Source organism: Takifugu flavidus, chromosome 6 (genome assembly GCF_003711565.1).
Source record: "Takifugu flavidus isolate HTHZ2018 chromosome 6, ASM371156v2, whole genome shotgun sequence".
Taxonomy (NCBI): domain Eukaryota; kingdom Metazoa; phylum Chordata; class Actinopteri; order Tetraodontiformes; family Tetraodontidae; genus Takifugu; species Takifugu flavidus.
In genome coordinates this window covers 1314645-1333959 of record NC_079525.1, presented here as the reverse complement: position 1 = coordinate 1333959, position 19315 = coordinate 1314645, and the positions used below count along the sequence as shown (strand labels likewise).

The following is a 19315-nucleotide window of genomic DNA, read 5'->3' as shown; positions in this document are numbered from 1 at the left end:
AAAGCTACTTCTTGTTCCCTCTTGCCAAGCCTGTCACGCTTTGGGCTGAACACGGGCGGTTCTACAGCGCTGAGACGCTTTTACCTGGATGAGAGGCAGCCAATTAGTGAGACCCGCTTTGTCAGGAGCAATCTGCTGCACGGATGAAGAAACAACACACACACACACACACACACACACAGACACACAGTCAGCATGTGGAGTGTATCCTGCCTCCGGCTAGTCTGCCGGCCTCTGAGGAGGACAGGCACAAACCATCACCCTTTGGTTGAATTGATGCTGCTGAGACGTCAGCAGATCCTCCAAGAAAGAAACGTGGTGTCAGATGGCTGTGGTCGTTCAGCCTTCCTGTCCCACTCTACCCCTGCCCCTCCGGTGACCCCTGTTGCCCTCCTTCCCTGGTGACACTGGCCTTCCTGCCCTTCCGCTACGTCCCATTCGTGCGGTCCTGGACGTCCACGCGAGGGTCTCAGCTCTGTGAGGTGTCCTGTGTGTGGATCAGCCTGTTGACGTCTCTGTGCTCGTCTCTCGGTCGTCCTGGTGTCTCGTAGACGAACCGCAGGCTTCCCAGAGACTCCTCGGTCTCACCTGTCCACCCTTGGAACCTATTCTTTTTATTTTGAGTTTGGGTTTGGCTCTTGCTGGCTTTCTACTATCGCCCTTGCTTCTGTGTGTCTGTCTGTCCTGCATCTGTCCTTCACCTCTCCCCTGTCTTGCTGTCTCGCACCTTCGAATATAAAAGCCGTGGGTATCGCTTCTGTCTCTGCCTATTCATCATATCAGCCATGTTGTTCTGCACTCTGGCCAAATTCTGCCACCCTGATAATCACACACACACACACACGTCCGAACTGTTGAGGAAACTCTTTGGGTCCATTTCTCTTGTTCAGGACTCATTTTGCTGCTAATTGAGTTAAATTTCCTGCCTTAAGCTGTCATTTACGCAGCGATAACGTGATCTGTTGGGGACCCCTTCGAAGGAGTCCCCAACATTTTCGGGAGCCGCGGTCTGCAGGTTTCCAAATCGCCAGTGATCTCTGGCACGCAAACGTGCGCTGACGATGCCGTGCAGCAGATTACTCCAGAGGTTATGGAAAAACCAATGAGCCCCAAATTAGGCCGAACATCCCATTAGCCGCAGTGCACATCCAGTTTAATATAACGATGCTCCGCTGAGTGAGGCGACGGCGTAATTGCATTAGCTCACCTTAACTGATGAAATGATCAGAATAAATGGATCACATGACTCAGCTGGAGCCAGCAGTCCTCTCGGGTCCCGCTGAGCGGTGAGACCTGCTGGCTTGCTTCCCCCTATGCACTGAATGACTTTCCAGCTAGTTATTGTGTAGAAAGGTTCACTCCAGAATGACGTGTCTTAAATATGATAAATCCAGCTGTACGACAGCGGCGAGCAGCTGTTCCCAGGAGGTGGATACGGCAGCGTCGACTGCTCGGGGCTCTCTGCCTGAGGGTTTTAGCACCAAAAAGGAGAAAATCTTAATTTAATCCTTCAGCAATGCTTTCTGTCTCAGAGTTTGACCTGGAGGTCGAGGAGAAGGAAACGACCCGATGAGGGTCGAACCCTCGTGTTTGGGGGCTGAGGAGCATTGGCTGGAGCGGCCGATGTCCCCTCACGGTCCCGGTTTGTCGTCGGCTAACGCGCCGGTCGACTTTGTTTATCATTGACTTCCTTGAGTCGATGAATCCATCGTCCTCTCGTGGCTGCGCGCTGGGACAAGAGCAGTAGTTTAATGGAACGGACGCTTTAACTGCAGCTCAGCTCCCAAACTGTCCCGCCATCCCTTTAAGGAGAACGCGCCTCATTTCAACACAGACGTTCGGGTCCACTCGGCTGTAAAACAACGAGCTCCAAAGCCGCCGACCTGTTGTTCTAAGACATTTTCCAGTGTGGGCCCAATGATAAAGCCCGGGGACAGAAAAGGCTGACGGGCCCGGCGAGAAGCCGCTATTTCTCTCTCTCTCTCTCTCCGGCTCGTCTCCTTTCTCGTCTCCCCTCGCCGGCGCTTTGGTTTGGTCATGCGTACGGGTGACAAGAGGGGAGGAGAGAAGAGATGAGAGGTGGCAGGAAGAGACAGCGGGGTGTGAGGCGTGGGGCGAAAACTTTTGGAAAGTCCTTGAGGAAAGTCACGTCGTTGAGGAGGACGACTGCCGAGGCCCTGGAGGAGGCGCCTGGACCCAAACGTCTCGTAGACAGAGACCTTTCCTCACTCCATCAATAGGATGAGCTGCTAAATATTTAACATCAGCCGCCAGCATCGATTAATGCTCCAGCAGTCTTTAAAACTGCCCTTCGGGGCCAGGTGTGGGCCCTCCGGGGCCGGGTGTGGGCCCTCCGGGGCCGGGTGTGGGCCCTCCGGGGCCGTGTGGGGCCTTCCGGGCCGTGTGGGGGCCCTTCCGGGCCAGATGTGGGGCCTTTGGGGCCAGGTGTGGGGCCTTTGGGGCCAGGTGTGGGGCCTTTGGGGCCAGGTGTGGGGCCTTTGGGGCCAGATGTGGGGCCTTTGGGGCCAGGTGTGGGCCTGCCCTCATGGAAACACGTGGAAGACCTTTGTGGTTTAAATGAAGGTTTCGCTCCAGATTCCCCAATGTGACCTGTGTGATCAGCGTCCTCCACAAGCTGTGAATACACACAAAAAAACCCACATTATTCTAAAAACGGTTGCCACGGGCGCGCATTAAAACAAACAAACAAGAAGCTGTCAATGGACGACGAGCCACGGGTGCGTCAGGAACCCCGGCTGTGCTGCCGGGCTCGGGAAAAGGCCGTGATTTGGAACTGATGGAGGATTATGAAACAGGGAGGAGAAGCTCCATTGTCTCCTGGTCTCACCCTTCACACTGTGCTGCGCAGGGGCGGATCCCGGCGCTGCCACCCAGGTACCGCACACATGTTGTGATCCAGCAGATAGACCTTTTCTAATTTATCGGATTAATTAAGCGGGTTAGATGTCATTCGAGTGTGAACGTTTCCTTTGATAGGGCCGTGTGTGTGTGTGTGTGTGTGTGTGTGTGTGTGTGTGTGTGTGTGTGTGTGTGTGTGTGTGTGTGTGCGTGTGCGTGTGTGTGTGTGTTTGTTACGCACAAAACATAAACAAAATTTAGATGTGCTGTCAGCCATGAAAGCCTCATGAATCTTTATGTTGCATGATAAACAATGATCCACAGTACAAGATAGTGGCGAGGGCGGCCATTTTGTTTTAAGATGGTGGCGCTGAGGTTCTGTTCGGGTGTAATGAGGGTGGTTTGGATCAGGAATGAGTACGTCTGAGGGACAACGCAGGGATGCAGAGTGGGCCAGACGGAGACGGTTTAAAATGCTTTTGGAAAACCCAAAGTCCTCCCTCAGAAGGTCTTGGGTGTGGCCACAACTCTGGTGGCACGGGCGGCCATTTTGGCTGATCTGAGTCCGCCTTTCCATCCCATTAAAGTTGCCACAGGAGTATTTACTGTCAAAACTCTTATTTTACCCTCCGCGCATCGTGAAGGTCCTGATTCTGCGGGGTTTATTTTAACACAAGAGCAGGTGATTGCGCTGATTAGTTGTTCCTCACCCACTGATGACTAATCAGTGAAATCAAACCCTTAAGTGGACTCATAAGTGCTGCGTAACGCGTAAAACTCCAATTCGCTTTATTTTTCCGTGTTTAGTGCCTATTCTTCATGTGTTCGCGCCCTCCTTGCATGTCTTAAGTGCGTTCATCCTGGCGTCTGGGCTTCCACCTCCGCCCCCGCCATCCTTCACGCCGAGATGTGCTCCCCGTCCCCCGGCGTGAATAATGCATGGCCTCCGAGGTTCTGGGTGTGGAGGGGGAATGAGATACCTGGTCCGGGCGATGTTCTCTGACTGCTCACCTCCCGGGACCCTCACGCCTTCAGCGCCGGCCCGGCTGCTGAGAGGAATACTGAGTGACACCCTACGACAAGCTGCTGTAGGCAAGTAGAAAAGACCCCATGCATTTATTTATGCTGTGTGTGTGTGTGTGTTTTCATGCACATTTGAGGACATTTGGCAGTGAACACGTGGCATCAGGTGTGAAGGGTAAGGGGTTATGTCCCCACAACGATAGAGGAATCTAGATAGAAGTCACCTTCCTATCAGGAACATCCGCTTACCAAACACCAGCCGAACCCGCCTCGCTTTTTAAAGCATAACGGGAGGAAATGAGAGCGAGCGGCCCTCTAATTGATAACCTCATTACCTGCGCCTACCAAGCTATTAAGAGCCCCCCTGTTCTGTGGCGCCGGGGGTCACCGGGTTACCACGGGGACCTGCACACGAGAGCAGCGAGCATTAAATTGGTACAAGACGGCCCGGCTGCTGTCAGATGGCTGCGCCTTGCAGACACACGCCACGGGATTCTGCCCGCCACCAGCTGCTCTTTGATGATACCAACTGAAGACGGAACACACACACACACACACACACACACACACACACACACACACACACACACACACACGAGGGGGCTTCAGGTGTCTGATCCATTATCACCACAAAGCCTCTGTAGCTCCATTTTGTGAGATTTCTGGATGCACTTCAGGAGCAGAACTCGATAAATCATAGCGTATATATCCCAGAATGCCGTGCGGTCATGCCGCCGATGTTAGATAACAGTGTGTGACCTTGTGTGTTCAACTCCTGCTCTTTAGTGTTTCTGGTTGGTGCAATTCTGGGGCGTTTTAGAAAACGTTTCTGTCTCTCGCGAGTGTTTTCAGCCGCGGGTGCTCTTTATGTTGCCTGTGACACGAAGATGGCGCGACCTATTTATAATGTAGCGGCGCGGCACAAGTGCGTTGAGGGTGCAGCACCACGGCGGGGTGACATAAACCTGTCGTTTATCTTCAGCCGCAGCAGTTTTTAATGATTTATTTATCACCTCTGTGGAACTTTAACGCGGCCAGAGATGCTCGTGGATCTGAGAATGTCAGCATCATCTTTCTTTGTGCGTTTGTTTGCAGCGGAGGGTATCGATCCAGCCGTCATATATCCTCTCTGAAAACAACCTCTCGCCCCTCAGTGATTAAACAAACAACAAATAAAAGCAAAGCCCACGGGAGAGGAAGGGGAATAATAGAGTGACCGAACGGGAAGAGCAGACAGAGAGAAAGAGGTTTAATAAGCTTTTTCAGGCTCCACCATAAAGGGCAATTCTGCTCTTTTTGTGACGGGACTCTCCATGGACAGTGTGTCGTTGCCTAGCGTAGCACAGTTTGTCGTTGCCTAGCGTAGCACAGTGTGTCGTTGCCTAGCGTAGCACAGTGTGTCGTTGCCTAGCGTAGCGCCTGCTAACATCTGCTGAGCGGCGTCCAATGCTCTGCTAAATCTCCACCGTCTCCCCATATACCCTCCTCCTCTACACACTTGACCATCAGCAGGAGCCTGGACCTGCTCAGGGTTTCTTCCTGTTCCTACGGTGACCCAGAGTTCTGTGATCCAGTTCTGTTGTGGTTCAGGAGCGCTCCGTTCGCTGAGGCGAGAAATCCTGAGAGAAAAATCGACAAAAATGGCAACGAAAACAAACTTCGTGGACGACATTCGGACATTCATCTTGATAAACAACTGAGCTTCTGTGTGTGTGTGTGTGTGTGTGTGTGTGTGTGTATTGACGGCTTGTGCTGAATTTCTCTGCTCACTTAGCAGATATTACGTGGGCGCATGATAAAATGTGGAAACCAGCTTCATTAATCCTCACTAGAGGACTCGCTGGTCGATTTAGTCAAATCGATCCGGGCCCGAGTACAAAGTCACGCGTAATGAAGCGCGACTTTCATCGACAGCTCGGGCACTTCGGGTATTCACAGCAGAAAACCAGCAAAACCCCTTAAACCAGAAGCAGCCTGACTAGATAGTTTATGAAGTCAAGAGAGCTTCTGAAAGCAGCCGTTTGTGGACGTTAGCTTTGCGGTGATTTAGCTTAAATGCTAGCTGAGGTGGGAATAAAGGCTGTCTGAAGACGAAGCTCATTGATCAGGCGTCAGATCGATGGCGTCTCTGATACGGAGCCCTCGGAGCAGAAGCACGACCTCTGTATCCACCGCTCTCCTAAAAGATCCTCCGTATCGGTTGGTCATGTGATCACGGCTCATCATAAAGCTTCTTTCGCGCCCTGGCTCCGTTTCATCCAAATCCCAGCGCGGTCGGAGCGGATTCACCTGGATTCACCTCGTCAGATTAACGGGCCGCTGTGACGGACGCAGCGGGTCGTCTGTGGGCGGCGCCGGCTGTCTGACAGCTGTCCAATCAGCGTCCATCACCGCTGACGGACGCCGGGCTCATCTCTGGGCTAGCCGAGCGTGAGGGTTCCGTTGGAGCACACCGGAACACTTCTGCTTATTTCTTTGTGATTCATTGGAAATTCTGGGAATCTAAAGTGGCAAAGACACCGAATGGAGGCGAGAGAGTCTCATTTGCATTACAGAGCATAAACGGAGAGAAAAGAAGAGGGAGAGAAACACACGATTGGTTGGGAACAGCGAGGAGACGGAAAAAAGCAGAAAGACAAAGAAATTCCTTCCTTTTTTCCCTGATTCCTCACGTGGTCCAAGCAGCGTCGGGATCCGGATTTCTTTGATTGGATGAAGAAAAAAAACATGCTAAACTGTTTGAAATCAAGCGGGAATAATCAAGTGATTAGGAAATCAACTTGTGACACGAGGGACAGCAGGAAAATAGGGTAAAAAGGAAAAAATCCCGAATTCCTCGAATCCCTCTGAGGGCTTTTCTGCGAGGTGCGTGCACGTTACGTGCACGTCCGCATGGGTGGGCGACAGCTGAATTGGTGAGGTGACCTCATGGCGACCTGCTGAAATGATCAGAAGGTCCCGGACAAGGCGGCGCCGCTATGATGGACGTCAGGGACCGTCCCCCACAAGCTGTCCCACAATTCCACGTCCCTCCTTCTAATAAAGCTGCTCGTCCTGTGTGAGCATCTCCGGAGGTTCTGTCCAGCCTCTGCTCCAACCACCGCCTCCACGCCGCCTCGCGTCGACATAATTAGGCATCCTTTCACACTCTGACGGCGAGGACAGACTTGCTGAGCCAACGGCGATCGACCCCCCCGACCCACGGCGGCAGTGTTTATACACAAATAAGATCAACGGGATGCTTACCAAGTGTTTTCTGATGGACGCCCACGGGACAGTGGACCTGAGTGGCAGCTTGGCAGCCGGCACCGGAGAGATCCATCATGTCGTGACAGGAAGGAGAGGGCCCTGACGTCTCGGCCGGCCCTGAAGGGCCCGCGTCTGTCAGCTTAATGAGGCTCCCGCTGACAGGTGATGCGTGCGGGAAGATGGCGCCCGCGCCTGTGAGTGCACGCGCGGGCGGGTGCAAAGGTTGGACAAGTGCGTGCAGAAGTTGTGGCGGCTGAGTTACCCCGCCGCTGTGCCCGCCTTGTCGTTCCTCCTGGTCCGGCCGCGTCGCCGGTGTCGCGGCGGCGCTCCATCGCTAACTTCCTGTTTGGCTTCAGGGTCGTGCGTTTGAATCTCGGTCACCTCCCCCAGCCCGGAAGGTGGGCGGGGCTCCAGTTGCAGATGGAAATATGGGAACATAGGACGGTAGCATTCCAGACGCCAGGAACTTTCTCTGTTTAATAATGTTTGTGGAATTAGTAGCATTAGTAGCAGCATTAGTAGTAGCATTAGTAGGAGCATTAGTAGTAGCATTAGTAGTAGCATTAGTAGGAGCATTAGTAGTAGCATTGGTAGGGGCATTAGTAGTAGTATTAGTAGTAGCATTAGTAGGAGCATTAGTAGTAGCATTAGTAGCAGCATTAGTAGGAGCATTAGTAGTAGCATTAGTAGGAGCATTAGTAGTAGTATTAGTGGGAGCATTAGTAGCAGCATTAGTAGTAGCATTAATAGTAGCATTAGCAGTAGCATTGGTTGTAGCATTAGTAGCAGCATTAGTTGTAGCATTAGTAGGAGCATTAGTTGTAGCATTAGTAGTAGCATTATTGGGAGCATTAGTTGTAACATTTGTAGAAGCATTAGTAGAAGCATTAGTAGCAGCATTAGTAGCAGCATTCGCAGTAGCATTTCCCCTCTCAGGGGACTAATAAAATTACGCTTCCTTTTATTCCAATTTTGTGCAAACTTCATGTTTAGCACCACCTTTCCTGGTTTCCCCCGAGCACCCTATGTCAGTCAGTGGTTACTTGTCGGTAGTTAGTGGTCCATTGTTATTTATACCAGTGGGAACAACTGAACTAGCATAAATTAATCACAGAACTGTATTAGATTATATCATTATTGAATATTATATCAGATGTTGCCGGCGCCTCTTCCACAATAAGTCATTTATAAGCTAACAGCCATATATAACACCCCCCACTGCACCGTACTCGCCACTTTTCCCTCTCACACACTGAGCTAAATCACGGTTAATTGGTATGAATAATTTTAGATGTGCCACCATTAATATAAATGATAATTAGAATGCCACATGCTCATTTTCAAATGTGTTAAGAGATTTTTCTCCACATGCAGGCAGGGATGGAAGGGTTTCTCACCAGACTCCAGGATTAGTAACATAATCAGATATTTTAATTGTTTCATCTATCTATACTTTCCATGTGCCATGTATCGTAGATATATGAGCAGGTAACTGATTCAACAGGTTTAACCCTTCAATCCACTAACACAACCAGTAAAAAAACAGGTTAAAATGATCTTTAGTTAGGTGGGATTTCAGTTTAAAGAAGGAATAAATGACTCTTGTTGGTTTTTGGGGATTCAACCACTGTGGCGGCCATGTTTGTAGTCCATCGGCCTCTGAGGCGCCACGTGTGTGGATAAATGTGGAAAAACGGAAATAGCAGCCCAGTCCGAGAATTCAGCCTCAACCAAAAGCCACAGTCTGGAATTTTACAAGCTTCTCCTCAGTTTGTTGCTGCTATTTCCGAAAACACGCTTGCCTTCTTGTGCCGTGGCGGGCTGAAGCCCCGCCCAGCCATGTCGCAACAAGGCCGACGCGCAGTTACAACTTCCTCCAACGTTTTCTTGGTAAAATCTATTGAACGCCGTAGCAGGGCTGTTGTTTGTGGGAAACCCTAGTTTTATCTCTTCTGGGCTGCAGCCTATTTCATTTAATATGTCTTATTGATTTTCCTTTGGAGCTCAGCTCAGACTGAATATTAGAGGGGGTTAAGGGTCAGGTTTAGTTTTCATATGATATATGGGCTTCATATAGAGGTCATATGATATGTATGTAAATCTCAGTTCTGCCTGGCTGAGAGATTGACCCCCCCTTCGGCGTTTGAAGCCTCCTCCCTTTTAACAGGAAGAAACTCGGATCAGGGCCGGGGCTCATATGAGAGGAAGAACAGACGCTGTACATTATAAACGCAACACAAAAGTCATACAGCTAAAACTCAGGGGGTCACTGGGGTCAGAGGTCAGTGTGCAACGACAGAGGCAGTGCGAGCTGTAGCGGGCGAGAGACACAAGGAGAGAGAGAGAAGCTGAGTTCTCTGTCAGACATTTTTAAGGGTGAAAGGTTCTGGTCATGGTTTCACTCTTCAGTAGCTCTTTAGAAGGCTTCCTGTCCTCATTTGGCCATTTTCACTCGCGCGGATTTTACAAATCCAGCCCATAATGTCGGGACTGCTGGAGCGGGAATGTGAGGTGTTGCTGGGGGGGCTCCGCTGGCATTTCCTCCAAAGGTCACCTGAGCTGTTCACGGCTCGGTTAAGTGACTCCCGGTTTTCCTCCCAGATGTGCTGGATAACGTTGACACCTTATTGGTGATTGAGTCTTCAGGAATGATTGGCATCGGTTTTAAAAGGTCAAAGGTCAGGCTGATATCCGCACGTTTCTTCTTAAGAATAACGTTATTAAGAGAAATCAGCTTGACGTTTGGATCATTTTCAATTCAGCACTGTAATTATCCTTCGTTTTCTCTCCTTGACCTTTGCACGAGTGGTAATTTTTCCTTTTTGCACACATTTTGCTAACGGAACCTCAGCGGGATTTTAATAATTACAAATCTAAAACATGCAAAAGAAGGCACGTGCGCCCTCTTGGCAGACCCTTCCTACCACCGTTTATCACGGGCGTCTCCTGGTGGCGCCGAGTTGCTCCCGTCTGAACAGTTTTCGTGCTCGAACCCGCGTATCGCCGGAAAAAACTACCGGTAATTAAGCTTTGAATTGGTAGAAGCCGATAACGAGGTTCTGCTGATGGTGGCGTCAGAGCGGCGTGTGCGGCTGGATATTACGGGCCAATAACGCCATTTTGGGTGTTTAATTTCACAGATCTCGAGCCGCAATCAGACACATCTTTTATTAATGGCCTGAATAATAGAAAATACGCAACGGAAGCGACTCTCGCACTTTTTGGAGGGAACGGTGACGGGAAGTGGAGCGACATGTCGCGACCTAACGAGAAGGCTAGCGACGGTGTTCTTCTTCTTCTGTTTCACTGCACCGTTGCCAGGACAACTGTCGTTATCGCTGTTGTTGGACACGCTGCTGGAGCTCATCATCATCATCGTCATTATCATCATCATCATCATCATCATCCTCCATCCCGAAAAGGTTTCCGATTTTGCATTTTCCATCAAACATCTGTTTTTATTTCCCAAACCTAAAAGAAAAAAAACCAAACAATCAGATTCTGTGTGCACGTTCGTTAACTGTACAGCTGCCATCAGCTGTGGGACGCACGTGCGCACGGATGGACGCGCTCGGAAATAATTGGCGCGGTCCACAGGATCGCCGGCGTTGCTGCAGACAGGCGGAGAGAAGAGAGGAGGGAGACGCAGGACGCTCTGCTGCAGCTCATTAAGCAGCGCCTGTTAACGTGGAAATAAATTGGGTGAGATTCCACCGCTGGAGAGGCTGATTAGTTCATTTTTCTCCTCCCCTGACTGACCCGCCGCATGTTTGGCGAGGCGAGGACGCGCCGGCCTCCGTCTGTCTTACTTCCAGACGCCGTTTGAGCCGGAACACGCCGGCGGTGGGAGCGGCGGCCCCCGTGTCCCGGGGCTGATGTGATCCAGACAGGTGTCAGGTGACTCGCAGGCCGTCACACCTGGCGACGCCACCGCCGTGTCTCTGAGACCGATGGTCGATCCAGGCACTCATGTGGAGGGGGTGAGTGCCAGAAGTGGGAAAAAAAGGGCAAGGAACACTCATTCTATGTCATTCTCCCTCTCACATACACATTCTTGTACTTCTATCTTTGTGAGGACCTTCATAGGCATAATGCCTGACTCTAACCAGCATGTAGCAAGCATATGGACACACACATACACATCTAGGGATGATTTTTGGAACCTAAAACCAGCGATTTGGAGGATTAACTGCACAAACAGAAAATGCACATGGACCTGGACGCAAACCTGGAACCTTTGCAGCTGTTTGAACCATCACAACCAACCACCAAAAGACCACAGGAAGAGGCAAGTTGCACTCCTTCAACACCTAGCAATAGCAAGTTAGCGAATTAATCGTGTCTCTTCCGCCGTCCACAGTTTTTGGACACGTTTGACCAGTTTAGAACACCTGGTCCTAATCCAGTCCCACATCCCCTGGGTGTCTGAGCCGAACCTACAGTAACTGTCTTAACCTTCACCGCGACAAACTGGATGATAGTACAGTTAGTGTCAGGATGATTTCGCAATAAAAATACACAGATGTGATAGAAAAGTCTTCAACTACTCGGGAGCGTCTCCTCTCCTCCTCAAGAGCTAATTTCCATTTATCAGAGATAATGTACTTGGACATTTTGATGCAAGTTGCCAAATGTCAACAGGCTGCAGTTTCTCTTCTATATTTCCAAGTTTAATAACTTTGAACAGGGCAGTCAGCATTAATTCATTAAAACTCGGTAACTTATTTCTGCAAATGAATATCCTCGCGGCCAAAGACAATTGACTGGTGTAAAGTACACACCAACACACTCTGCAGAAGCAAGTTTTTGTTTCTGTTGTGGTAATTATGTATCTCATTGTCAAGAACTTTGGGTTTGTACAAATTCAACCTCAAAATGCAAGATTACCAAGTTTTTAATTAATATCTAGACACAACTTCTGGTTTATAGTTTAAATAAAACAAATATCAGGTGTATATTGCCCTCTGTCATGAGTCTTTATACCCTCAACAAAGTGAAACACAATTAATAATGAGAAGAAAATGGATCATAAATAATAGAAAATGGCTCCACAGCAGCCCTGGAACCTGTTTAAACACATAATCCTTTGGCAGCCATAAACAAGAATGTAATCAGGAAATATTTTATTACATCTAACTTCACATTGGAGAGTTAATGGAAACTTTCAGCAAGAGTTACACGACCCACAAACTACGCAGCTGGAAGTTACGACTCTCGGTGACACCGTCCAAGATGACGGCGCCCAAAACAAGTGTTTACTTGTGTAATGGAGAAGAACACATGGTGGAAAACTAGGAGACAAGAGTTGAAGCACTTATAATGTCCGTGACCAGAAACACACACACACACACACACACACTCATGCTAGTGGTCAATCAAAGAATAACCTGTCATTTTCCCCCACCCACTGGTCCTCCCTTCTTAATAACATCATTAATCAGGAGTGTCAGTGTGGAGATACGGGTCGATAAACAATTTGGTGCGACATGGCTAATGAAAACCGGACTCATTTAACATATTCACTTGCTTATAAATCTTGCAGATTACATCCTGATTCTGGGACCCGCCCACTAGAGCTATGATCCAATTCCCCTCTAGAAGAGGAAAAGAGAAGCTGATACTCATATAAACACATCTGACCAGTCCAAACTAGTCCTGGACTGGTCAGTTGTAAATGAACTAGTTAATGATGTTGATCAGTCTTTGTTATTGTATATCCTCTTCTATGTCATCTGACTGTTGCCAAATGAGGCGTGAAGACCGAGACAAAGGGCCAGCTGTGCTGGGAGCCACGGCTGTGCAGTCCAGCTGTGGAAGCAGCAGGTCAGCAGCTGGCAGCTTCATCAGGAGCGTGCGTGGGCATCACAGCCTCACCCAGGTGGATCTGTCGGGCGTCTGCCGGGGCCGCAGGGGTCGGTCTTCCATCCATGAACCAGGAACGTGTCCTCTTACGTCACTTGTCCCAGACCACTTTGGTGTCGTTCCAGCTCAGGCGTCCAATGGCGGCCAATGGCGTTGCAGCGCAGCCGGTTGCCGGGCGACAAACACGGAAGGCAGCAAGTGGACGGCAGCGATGAATCGCAGGGAGGATCTACGTTGCTCATAGAAAAACATCGATGGACCAGACAGGAAAGACCCCAAGAAAAGGGAAAGGAGACCTGGTGAGGAGGGTGATCAACAGTGGGGCAGTTCCACATCCAGAAAAGCTAACATGCTCTCTCTCTCTCTCCCACACACACACACACACACACACACCTCATAAGCCCAGCAGGTCACAGAAGAAGACAGGCAACCCCCATCAGGACGCAACCTCGCCGTGCCGACCCTGAAAAGGAAGTCCGTTGACACTTTTGGAGCTGGAATATTCATCTTCCTGATCAACTTGGCTTCATCTTCTGACAGTTTCCTTTTTTAAAAGTAAGATTTCTCTGGTCTAATACCAACACGTGTCTGATGACTAAGAAAAACAAGAAAGAAGGTGCAAACAAAGGTTATTTTTAGTGTTTATTGTGATGCAACTATTAACCCTCATGAGTCTTTTACCCAGGCCTGAGACTAATTAACCTAATCCCTCAAATGAAACCCGCTAAGATTCCTGCTAAAGCCCCTCTCAGTGTCCCCAAAATTCATGGAGATGTAGTAAATCTCTCCTATCAGGCCCAAACAGCAGATATGCAAATGTTTCCATCTGTGGATTAATACAGCCCATAAATCTACTGTTGACTTTTCATAATATTGTTACTTTCCTCGTTTGGATGATCCACTCACACCAAAGTGGAGTTATTCCTGCAGGTCCAGATTACCCAGGTCGATATTTACCTTCTGAACTGTCCTCAGCTGTTATTGAGGCCTCCCTCCCCTAACTGAGGACACGGATCAAAAGGAAAACGGACAGTTGATTTTGGAATCGCGGATGATGAAGAGTGAAGAGTCCTGCTCAGATATCTGGGTTTCCCTCTGAACGCAGCTCCGTGCTAACCCACGCCGCTCTGCGTGTGTCCCCCGTGGTCATTCTGGGGACGTCTGACCTGGTTTGGGTGTTCCTGTGTGAGGATGTGCCAGCAAGGCCCCCGGAGACATGCATGTCCCACTAATGAGGGGACGCCAGGTTATTTATGGCGGGCTGGACCGGTGTCATGGCTATGGAGATAAGGTAGCACCTTGGTAATAAATCAATACAAATGTGCCCGCGTGCACGCGCAGATTTAGTCCAACAAAACACACAATGTGTCTTTGGCGAGCATGTCTTTGCATCCGTTCACACCCCCTCCCCCGCTGTCGTGACTAAGCAGGGGGATTAGTGACATCACCTGTCAGCCGGTGGAGACGTGCGCCTCGCCGCCGCCATGTCGTTACCATTATTTTATCATAAATGAATGAGCAGAGCTGTTGTCTGCTGTTGGAAAATAGGGGCAACAGAAGTGAATGAGGCTGTTTTATCTGGAGTCGTGAACATCTGACGGTTTTAAAACAGGCTGCAGGGGAATATTTCATCAAGTGTCCCCTGAATAAACAGCCTGCTGCCTTCACAGCGCTCTGAAACAAGTGTGTGTGTGTGTGTGTGTGTGTGTGTGTGTGTGTGTGTGTGTGTGTGTGTGTGTGTGTGTGTGTGTGTCGTAGAACTAAACTGTCTCTGAACAAGCTTGAACTATTCAAACGCCCACCTCATCCCATCATGAAAGGCTTAAAATAAAACCCCTCCACGGACAGTAAATGCTCCTGTGTGGGTATTTTTCTCAAATATCAAAACGAACTCTTTCCATTATGATGCTCCAGTGAGTTTCAGAGTCGGCGCTTTGACCTTTGGATGGATTCTGTGTTCTTTAAAGTGGAGTGCATGCATGGCTGCCGCCTGACGCCCCCCCTCACCGCCGCCCCCTGCTGACTTTGTTAACCCGGCCTTGCTCTTTTTCATGCTTCTGTGAGACCTTTGACCCCCCGCATGCTTATGTAATTTATGCTGTCTAATTGCCACGGAAAAGGCTTTAATCTGCGTTCATTCTCTGCTTGTAGTGTCTTTTCAGAGCTGATGTTCTCGTCTTGGTCCGGCAGCAGACATCACCGGAGGAATCGGGCCGTGAAGGCCCCGGCTGGCGTGGCAGCCGTGCACCTGCAGCACAGGTAAGCAGGGCGGTGACCTGCTGCGCTCCTAAAGTGTGTCGGTGACAGACAGGATGAAACATTCCATAGAGTTGGGATTGGGATCCACCAATGTCTCATCAAAACTAAGATGGGAAAAGTTGCTGCAGACAGCTGAATTCCCTGATGGATCCGCCTGCGGACTCTTGGGGTTATTTCGCCAGCAGTGGGACGTCTTCAGGGAAGGGAATGAAAATATGGCTGCTGGAAGAAAGCAAGTTGGCTTCTGCAGCGTTACTTTGGCACCATGAGTTACTTCCTTATTTATGCCGGATGCTTTGTCGCCATTCCCGTCCACGCCTGGACGGCTCCCCTCTTCCACGGCTTCTTTTCCCTGTTAATGAAGTGAACTTTATCACCTTTAATTTTGCTGCTCTTTCGGCTCGTCACCCCCCAACTGGTTACCAACACGTTAGTGTACATCTGACCTTTGGTGGCGGGTCGTGACCTCTATCAGATGGGAGTTATGAGTTCAGTCAAACGGGGTTTGTTTCTGTTCTGGTCTGTTCTTTTCAAATCTAATTTAGATTAGATCATTTAGATTTAAGATTAAAAGGTCAAATATCTCATAGGCAAAAAAAAAAAAAAGACAAATGACTGCAAAGAGTTTAGAATAATAAATTTCCCCCAACATTGACTGTTTTAAAAAGGCCAAATCAAAATGCTGAAGTGCTCTGTGTGTTCTGTTTCTTCTTTAAAAGCATGAACCCAGGTCCAAAGGCGCTCCACTGGTCCTGGCTGTGAAGCTGCGCCTGCTCTCTGCCCTGTTGAGCCTGGAGCAGTATTGGTTCTCATGACTGACCCTTTGACCAAATGGCTTAGCTTCAGGAATCTAATTGCGTTGTAAAAACTTCCCGTTTGAACCAGTTTATACAACCAAAAAGTGTTTGGCTAATTGTGTTTTTCCGCTGTAGCTGATGCCTGCATGGATCAAAGCTTTTACCGTTTAATTCAACACATTTCTTCTTGTTTCTTTGACAAATCAGTTACTGTAGCTTCTAATTATCGTGCTCCTATCAGCACTTTGACCATCAGCCCTCACGCATAATTTTGACGCAATGGGAGGATGATGCCGAAGAAGATTCCTTACTTTTAGTGTCTAATTACAGGCCTCATTGTAAATGTTCTCTCTTTTCTCCCTTTGTCTTTGTACGCTGGTGTCAGGAGGAAAAAAGAAGCTAAGACAAACAACGGCTCTGAAACCCTTTGTAGTGCTTCTCCCCATAAGATGCTCATTCATCATGTACCTCACAGTTATGCTGTCCTAGATGACAATATAGGAGAGGCTGCTGTTTGTGGGCTCCACGTGATCTGCCCGACTGTTAACGCTCTATGAGCAAATGCCGTTTTTAAAGCCTCAGCTCTTAGACCAAATGTAAGTAGATACCCTGGTGTGGTGGGGGCACCTTTAAGTGCACTGCTCGAGTAATAGCAGGACCCTATGATGTAGTCAGCAGGCTTCACCTAGCTCATACAGTCCAGAGACCTCAAGATGGAGGAAACAGTCCAAGGAAGTATTAAGTAGTTTCTCCAGAGTGGAGCGGCCTCCTGCAATGGCTGGAGTTACCACGGTGTTAGAGGAGACCAGTCCGGAGGACCTACCAAGTCAATTCTGCTTTGCTTGGACAGCCAAGGTTGTCTCAAAACAGCCTGATCCTGGCAGAGGGGACATTTTTTTAAAAGAATCCCCTTTAACAGGGAGAAACCTTGAGTAGACCCGTGCTCCTTTGGGGGTGTCGCCTCCCGCTAATGGCTGACCTTGTGAAGGAGGAGGGGAAGGCGAGATGGAGCAGGGGTGAAGAAGAGAACAAAGGAGGAGGAGGCATAGACATATACAAGGGAACGAGGGAAACGAGAAGGAGTCTTCAGCGGATCCTCTCGCAGCGAGACCGAGAGCGTAATCTCCTTGATAGTGAAAACGCAGAGCATGTTTTTTTTTTATCATGTTCAAGGATGCATTGACGGATTAAAAGATAAAGATGGATGGCTTCAACAAACTTATTACAATTTAATGTGCTGAGATTATGCAGGCATCACCCTCTGCACCAGCACCCTCAATGGGGAAACATCAGTTTCTGTTTTAAAGGCCAGTTTGTGAGAGGAAAGAGACATGGAAGAGGGAGGAAGCATGGAAAATGGTCCGTGTGTGTGTGTGTGTGTGTGTGTGTGTGTGTGTGGTGTGTGTGTGTGTGTGTGTGTGTGAGTGTGTGTGTGTGTGTGTGTGTGTGTGTGTGTGTGTGTGTTAGGGGAAGGAAGGACCCGGCATAGTGATCTTTCATCATAATCCCGTTACTGTTGAATAATTTAAGTATCTCCTGGCCGACATTAATTTCCTATCATCAAGTCCGTCTTTAATTCAGTGGGAGAATTAATGAGGATTGACATGGCTGCTCTTTCTGTCGCTTTGAAAGCCAACATGGAAGTGTTGATAAGTGGACCGTGCTGGTGGGACAATGGGCAGCCAGTCACGGCCCGATCCCTCTTAGCTGCCTCGAAAATAAAGCGCTGACGAAACCTGAATTGATCAAGGTTCTGCAGGCGTGTTGCTTTGGACTTTTCTTTACAAATAGAATTTGCGAAGACAATGACATGATAATCTTAAAGCACATTATCTTTGTAAGGTCACCTCTAGTAGTAGGACTAAGCTGTGCAACTGAAAGGCCATCTGTTGTTAAGATTGATAGCACTCTTCCGCTAGCAGTGATACGCCAACGCAGCTCCGAGCAATGGAGATCCTGGAGATCTTCATTGTTTTCCTCAAGGGCATCTGGGGTATACGTCGTGATATAAAATCATTGGTCTGGACATATGCAAGAGGAGGGGAGGGGAGGGGAGGGGAGGGGAGGGGAGAGGAGGAGAGGAGAGGAGAGAGAGGAGAGGAGAGGAGAGGAGAGGGGGAGAGGAGAGGAGAGGAGGGGAGGGGAGGGGAGGGGAGGGGAGGGGAGGGGAGGGGAGGGGAGAGGAGAGGAGAGGAGGGAGAGGAGAGGAGAGGAGAGGGGAGGGGAGGGGAGGGGAGGGAGAGAGAGGAGAGGAGAGGAGAGGAGAGGAGGGGAGAGAGATGAGGGGAGGAGAGGGGAGGGGGGGGGTCGGGGAGGGGAGGGGAGGGGAGGGGAGGGGAGAGGAGAGGAGAGGAGGGGAGAGAGGAGAGGAGAGGAGGTGGAGAGAGGAGAGGAGAGGAGAGGAGAGGAGAGGAGAGGAGAGGAGAGGAGAGGAGAGGAGAGGAGGAGACATGGTGATTTACATTCCAAGCCATCTTTAATAACGGGAAGATTCTGCAGTGACATTCGCATCACAACAGCCCAGCGTAGGTTTACAGGAGGGGGGGGTTGGGGATGGTGGGGGGGGGGGGGGTTTCACTGCACCTTGAAGTCATTTGGCCGTCACTTAAAGCTGACCCGCTCTCACTTCTCTCCTTGTCAACAGCAGCTGAGAAAATTCCCCCCAAGAAGATTCAAAATATCCCACTTGTGACACAGCTGATAGGAATTTAATTAAAATGTCAGCCGAGCGACGGGGATCCCAGAACGTGTTTCTCTGCTCGTCTCTTTATCTTCCTGTCTCTCTCCGCGCTGAATTACAGCTTCATCTGGCAGTTCTGGCTGAGCACGAGGGTCACGCCGTGCATCAGGTAACGCCATCGATGCCGCGCTCATTTGACCCGTCACCCCAACAATGGAGACTGACCCTGAGCTGCTCCCACGATTAATCACCCAGCCCTTCTCGCCACCGGCTGCCCCCCCCCCTCGCTTTTTCTCTGCACCCCGACGGCCTTTTCTGAGTTGACCCACGGTGGCGGGAAAAAAAAAACCCTCCGCCGCACACCCCCGCCTAGAAGGGTCGACGACGGTCGTACGCCATTCCACATGAATGCCAGTATAAATCTGACGGAAGTAATTACCCATCATTCTCCGGGGGCCATGAGCGGTTCCCCCCCTCCCCCCCTCCCTCCCTCCCCAGCGTAGTGCAGCCTGATTATACTCTGCCGGGCATATAGGCACAGAGAGCCGTATTTTGAGTTAATTGCCTCTGGCAGGTGAGGACATCA

The 19315-nt window shown here is 49.7% G+C and overlaps 1 long non-coding RNA gene across 1 annotated transcript; it reads right to left on the bottom strand.

The window, feature by feature from the left end:
• Positions 1–5116: 5116 nt before the first annotated feature.
• On the bottom strand, positions 5117–7429 carry LOC130527662 (uncharacterized). Its single transcript, XR_008951093.1, has 2 exons — positions 7129–7429; positions 5117–5501 (listed from the first exon to the last, which is right to left on the bottom strand). It is a non-coding gene; the product is annotated as an uncharacterized LOC130527662 (long non-coding RNA).
• Positions 7430–19315: the final 11886 nt, after the last annotated feature.